The sequence below is a fragment of the Chiloscyllium punctatum genome, chromosome 9 (assembly GCF_047496795.1).
Source record: "Chiloscyllium punctatum isolate Juve2018m chromosome 9, sChiPun1.3, whole genome shotgun sequence".
Classification (NCBI taxonomy): domain Eukaryota; kingdom Metazoa; phylum Chordata; class Chondrichthyes; order Orectolobiformes; family Hemiscylliidae; genus Chiloscyllium; species Chiloscyllium punctatum.
This window is the reverse complement of record NC_092747.1, coordinates 33,468,564-33,474,563: the sequence shown is the minus strand read 5'-3', so window position 1 is coordinate 33,474,563 and position 6,000 is coordinate 33,468,564.

The following is a 6,000-nucleotide window of genomic DNA, read 5'->3' as shown; positions in this document are numbered from 1 at the left end:
CTGGAACCTGCAACAGCCAATCCTGTCCCTGTACTACCCGTGTCTCCGTAATAGTTTTATGAGCTTTGCACATAGTACTTTCAATCCACACAATGGCAGCTGTTTGAACCTGATGAATCTGGATCTAGTGTCCAAACTGCATTTGGGAGGTGGGGAGGTGAGGGTGTAAAGGTAATGTCATTGGCCTTGTAATCCATAACTCCGGGATAATGCTCTGGAAACATGGACTCAAAATCATTTTTTTTGAATAATGGAATGAGAAGATTAGATTAGATTAGATTAGATTAGATTAGATTAGATTACGTACAGTGTGGAAACAGGCCCTTCGGCCCAACAAGTCCACACCGCCCCGCCGAAGCGCAACCCACCCATACCCCTACATCTACCCCTTACCTAACACTACGGGCAATTTAGCATGGCCAATTCACCTGCCCTGCACATCTTTGGACTGTGGGAGGAAACCGGAGCACCCGGAGGAAACCCACGCAGACACAGGGAGAACGTGCAAACTCCACACAGAGAGTCGCCCGAGGCGGGAATTGAACCTGGGTCTCTGGCGCTGTGAGGCAGCAGTACTAACCACTGTGCCACCATGCCGCCCCAAAGCTTGCAGGATGGCCACCATGTAACCATTGTCTATTGTTTTACGAAAAAAAAACCACCCAACTGATTCTCTAAAGCCCTTTTAAAAAATCTCCCATATTTACTTGGTCTGGCCTACATGTCACTCCAGACCCACAGCAATATGATGGACTTTACTGCCCTCTGGGCAATTAGGGGCGGGCAATAAATGCTGGCCCAGCCATCAATATCCACAGCCAATGTATGAATAATTTTAAAAAAGTACTTCAAATGCTACTGATATGATTAATTACATTTGTTACTCTTTAGTTGTGTCTGATCTGAATTGCTATTCAATTCAAAGATCATCCACATATACAGGCTTGCTAATTTTAACATTCCAGCCATTCAGTGGGAATCTCTTCATTCTACAAAGTAAAACCTTGACTATTTTTTTCAACAAATTATACCTTTCTACAGCTAAAGTAGAATATGAAATTACTTGTTCTAGGAATCAGCCAGTTAATGTGGTCAGACAGTAAAAAGATTTCCCGTCTTTTGATGAAGCATCTCACTTGCAACTGATTATTTAAATGCATATTAAGTCAGTTTAATAATCAATTTTTATGGTTTTTCCCAAGATTTTATTTTGCCTCAACGTCACTCAGCTGGGATAAGCTCCAACAAATCTGCTCCCTCTAACAATGTCGTTCTTGAGTTGGGAAATGTTTTAATAGAAACAGGCTCCAGTTATCCCTTATTAATTGTGGGAAAGTTTTAGTTTTCACTTTAAGGCCCAATTACTTCAGAAATTTAATGCAAGGATGATTATCCAGCCAAAGAAATGTCCCCTCACTCCATTGCACAAGTTCTTGGATCAAAACTCATGTCCCATTTTAAGTATTTTTTTGCAATTTCAGGGAGAAGTTAAATTTTACTTCAGATTTTTTAAAACTTCACTCATGGGATGTGGGCAGACCCAGTAAACCCAACATATATTGTCCTTCTCTTATTGCCCTCAAGAAGGTGGCAGTTTACCTCTTTGAACTGCTGCAGTCTACGTGCTGCAGCTGCAACCACAGTTCTGTAAGGATGAGAGTTCCCAGATTTTCATCCAGTGAAGGAATAATACTATATTTATTTCCATGTCAGACGTGTGTGACTTGGAAGGGAAGTCGCAGGGTGTAGTGTTCTCATGCATCTGTTATGGGTTTTGTTCCTGTAGCATGGTGGCTCAGTGGTTAGTACTGTTGCCTCACAGCACGAGATACCTGGGTTCAATTCCACCATCAGTTTGTGAGGAGTTTACACATTCTCCCTATGTCTGCATAAGTTTCAGTAGGGCACTCTGGTTTCCTCCCACATTCCAATATGTGTACATTAGGTGGATTGGCTGTGCAAAATTGCCCATAATGCTCAGGGGTGTCTAGGCTAAATGGATTAGTTATGGGAAATGCAGGGTTATAGGGTAGAGGGATGGGCCTGGGTGGGGGGCTTTTTGGATGGTTGATGTGGACCCGTTGGGCTGAATGGCCTGTTTTCACACTGTACGAGTTTTATGAGCTGAAAGTGATTATGGACTTGGAAGTAGCTACTGAAGGAGCTTTGGGGAGTCAATGCAAAGCATCTTTAAAGACAACATACAGTTGCCACAGTGTGCCAGTGGTGGAGGCAGGGAATTTTTAAGGCACCAGATGGAGTGCTGTAGCAGTGTGCTTTGTATTGAAATGTGTTGTGCTTCTTGAATGTGTTTGGAGTTGCACCAATCCAGGCAAGTGGGCAGTATTCTATCACTCTTCAGACTTGTGACTTGTTGATGGTGGTCAGGTTTTGGGAATTCAACACTGAAAGATTCCTAGCCTCTGAACTGCTCTTGTAACCATTTGTATATGGCTAGTTCAGTTCGGCTTCTGGTCAATGGTAACCCCCAGGATGTCAATAGTGGAAGATCCAGTTTTGATAATACCATTGAATATCAATGGACAATGGTTAGGTTTTCTCATGTTTGTCATTGACTGGCCTGTGTGTGGTACGAATCATACTTGGCACTTTCCATTCAAAGTCTGGATGCTGTTCATGACTTGCCACATTTGGACATACATTGCTTCAGTATCTGAGGAGTCTTGACATAGTCCTGAACATTGTGCAGTCAACTGCAAACAACTCAACTACTGACCTAATGACGAAGTTACCATTGATGAGGTAACTGAACACGGTTGGACATAGGACATGATCCTGAGGAATGCCCACAGAGATGTCCTGGAGCTGAAATGACTGACTTCCAACATTTGCAACTATCTTTATTTGTGCCAGGTAAGACTCCAACCAGTGGAGAGTTCTCCCCTAATTCTAGATTTGCTAGGGCTCCTTGATGTCGCATTCAGTCAAATGCAGTCCTGTTGTTAAGGGCTGTCACTCTCGTCTCACCTCTGAAATTCATCTCTTTTGATGATGATGTAGCTAAATATGATTGTGCCTGGGATAATGACACTTAAAATAAAAGTAGAAAATTAAATCATATATTAGCCTGCAGGGTCTGCTGATAAAAGAAGCTTGTGTTACCAGTGTTGTAACCTTTAGTTTACGCTGAAATGGCCTTGGCAATAGTTATGATTCAGGGCCTCAATAGTGTTCAAAAACTGTAAATTCTAGTAAACTTACCATGGACTTTACTGTGATCTTCAGACTTAGACGGTCGTTCCTGTGACTTAATTGCGTTAATAGGCTAAGGGTACATTCAGATTGGAAAGTTTCATTGAGGAGTCTTGAGCGATTGAATGCTGTGCCTGGAAGAAAGTCTACCTCTGTTGCCTTCCTCTTTCAAAAATAAAAGAATGTCAGATCTTTGGTTGTTGTCAAACAGTCAGCATGCCTTATCTAACGAGGCTTGAAATCTGGGTGGAGAGTTAATGAACAGCATGTGACTGCCAGTGAGGCCTGACAGTAAAACTCATCATGGTCTCCTTCTGGACTGGGAGGAATCTACTTGAATAACTAACAGTCTGAAAATGCACTTAAAAGCTCCATTTGTGATTTGTTAGTTTGAAAACATTTACTTTCAATTCAGTTGGTGGAGGTTAGGATTTGTGGGTTAAACATGTATCATGCAAGATGCAAAGTCCATCTCTGCTACTTTGCTTTGGCAGAGAAGCTTTTCATCCAACATTCTGAAAAAATGCTAGAATTGATAGATTATTCTAAACAGATTTTACAAACATGAGGGACACACACACATGGGTATTTCACTTCAATATGAGCTGTCAGACTACACTTGCTTAATGTTACCTTATGTTTCCAGAAATATTTGGCAATGAACCACACGTACTAGGGAGTGATTACTAACACAGGAAAATGAGCTAAGAATTTTACTTTCCAAATCATTTAAAAACGCTTATTATAGCGTAATATATGCCAGATCTGTTTCAATTCAACAGGTCTAAAGAATTATCCTGGCACTCTGAAGAGAGCTGAATGGAATATGGTCTAGCTTAAAGGGTAAGAACATGTTAAATGTCAATTTTTCTTCCAGCATGCTAGTTAAAAATAAAAGTGAAGGAAAGCTATTGTGAATGCAGGAAATCTGAAATAAGAAAATGGAAAGCCTGGAATTACTAAGCAGGTCTGGAAACATCTTTGGAGAGAGGAACTGAGTTAATGTTTTAGGTCAAAGACCTTTCTTCACAACTGGATTCTGTTGAAGGGGCCTTGATCTGGAGCATTAACTCTGTTTCTCTCTCCACAGATGTTGCCAGACTTGTGGAGCATTTCCAGAAATTACTGTTTTTGATCTTGATAAGAATCTGTTTATTTGAAAAGTAACTGCTAGTGACTGCTAAGACCTTGTAAAAATCAAGAGGCATAGTAATGATTTGTCTTCTAGAAGCAATTAAAGCATTTATGTATTCAATTTTATGTATTTTACTATTTATGACCAAAGTAAACTGGATAAATGAGAGGGTTTCGGGTACTAATCAGAACAATAGTACTACTTTTGTTATTCTGTTATAAACAGTTAAACATCATCTGAGGGTTTTTTCAACTTTTGAAAAAGTATACAGTTAAAATATTTTCAATTAAGAATGCTCCATAGATTTTGAAGTTACCATTTAACCAAAATCTTTAAAGATTTCATCAGCTTTCAATGTTATTTGCCCTGAACTTCCTTAAACTATATAGTTAAATATTAGTTGCATTAAAAAAATTCTTTAGAATCTATGTTGATTTGCTTGTTCCTAATTTTAAGAACTACATTTATGGCAAATAATTAGCATTTGGACTAGCATTATTGTCACAGGTTCTCAAATGTGTACAGTAAAAAGTTTACAAATCATCACTTACGGTGCTAGCTTATGGGTGGCACGGTGGCACAGTGGTTAGCACTGCTGCCTCACAGCGCCAGAGACCTGGGTTCAATTCCCACCTCAGGCGACTCTCTGTGTGGAGTTTGCACATTTTCCCCGTGTCTGCTCCGGTTTCCTTCCACAATCCAAAACTGTGCAGGGTAGGTGAATTGGCCAGGCCAGGCGTAGTGTTAGGTGAAGGGGTAAATGTAGGGGAATGTGTCTGGGTAGGTTGCGCTTTGACGGGTCGGTGTGGACCTGCTGGGCCGAAGGGCATGTTTCCATACTGTAAGTAGTCTAATCTAATCTTAGGTACAGATTCTTCAGTACAAGTTCTTAGGAAGAAAATAGAAATATAAAGGACTATAAAGTCCAGCATTTCAGATTGTAAGAGTAATTTTAAAAACTGAGAAATAAGAAGTTCAGAATAACAGTCCTTCCAACCCAGTCCATGAGTCATCTCGAGACCGCAAGTCCAAGCTGAGGCCATGATGGTTTGCCAAGGGACTTCCACATCGAGCTGCTGAGAGATTGTTACACTGGGCCAGGAGACCGCCATGTCAGGCCAAAAGGTTGCCTTACTAGCTGGTGCTGAGGCTGAGAGTTCAAGTCCATGCTAAGGCTGGGAGTTCAGGAAACGCTGAGAAGAAAACAGAAAACACTAAAGAGAAAAAAGATAAAGAAAGGGACAGAGCAGATGAGCTCCAGCTGAAGCATCCTACTCCCCTGCCATCTTGGAAATCAAGTCATAAAGCAAAGAATGAGAAAACATCATTTACCCCAGCAACTTATACCTTTCCACAGGATATGTATAATATCATATATTCTCGTGAAAAGCAAGAAACATCGCCAAAATAATATCTGAGGCAAGTTTATGCATAAATATTGCCCGGTCCTACAGGTAATCAAGCAAAACCCTAATGCAACCCTTCATTCATATTTACGTATGTGGCACAGATTCAAAATTTGTAAATGGTGGAAAGCATAGTTATACTGTGAATCAGGTAATGATAGACATTGTGCACTCAACCAGCCACACACATACCAGATGAAATCTACTGCAGAGAAAATGATGAAATCCTTTGGTACTAAGAATGAA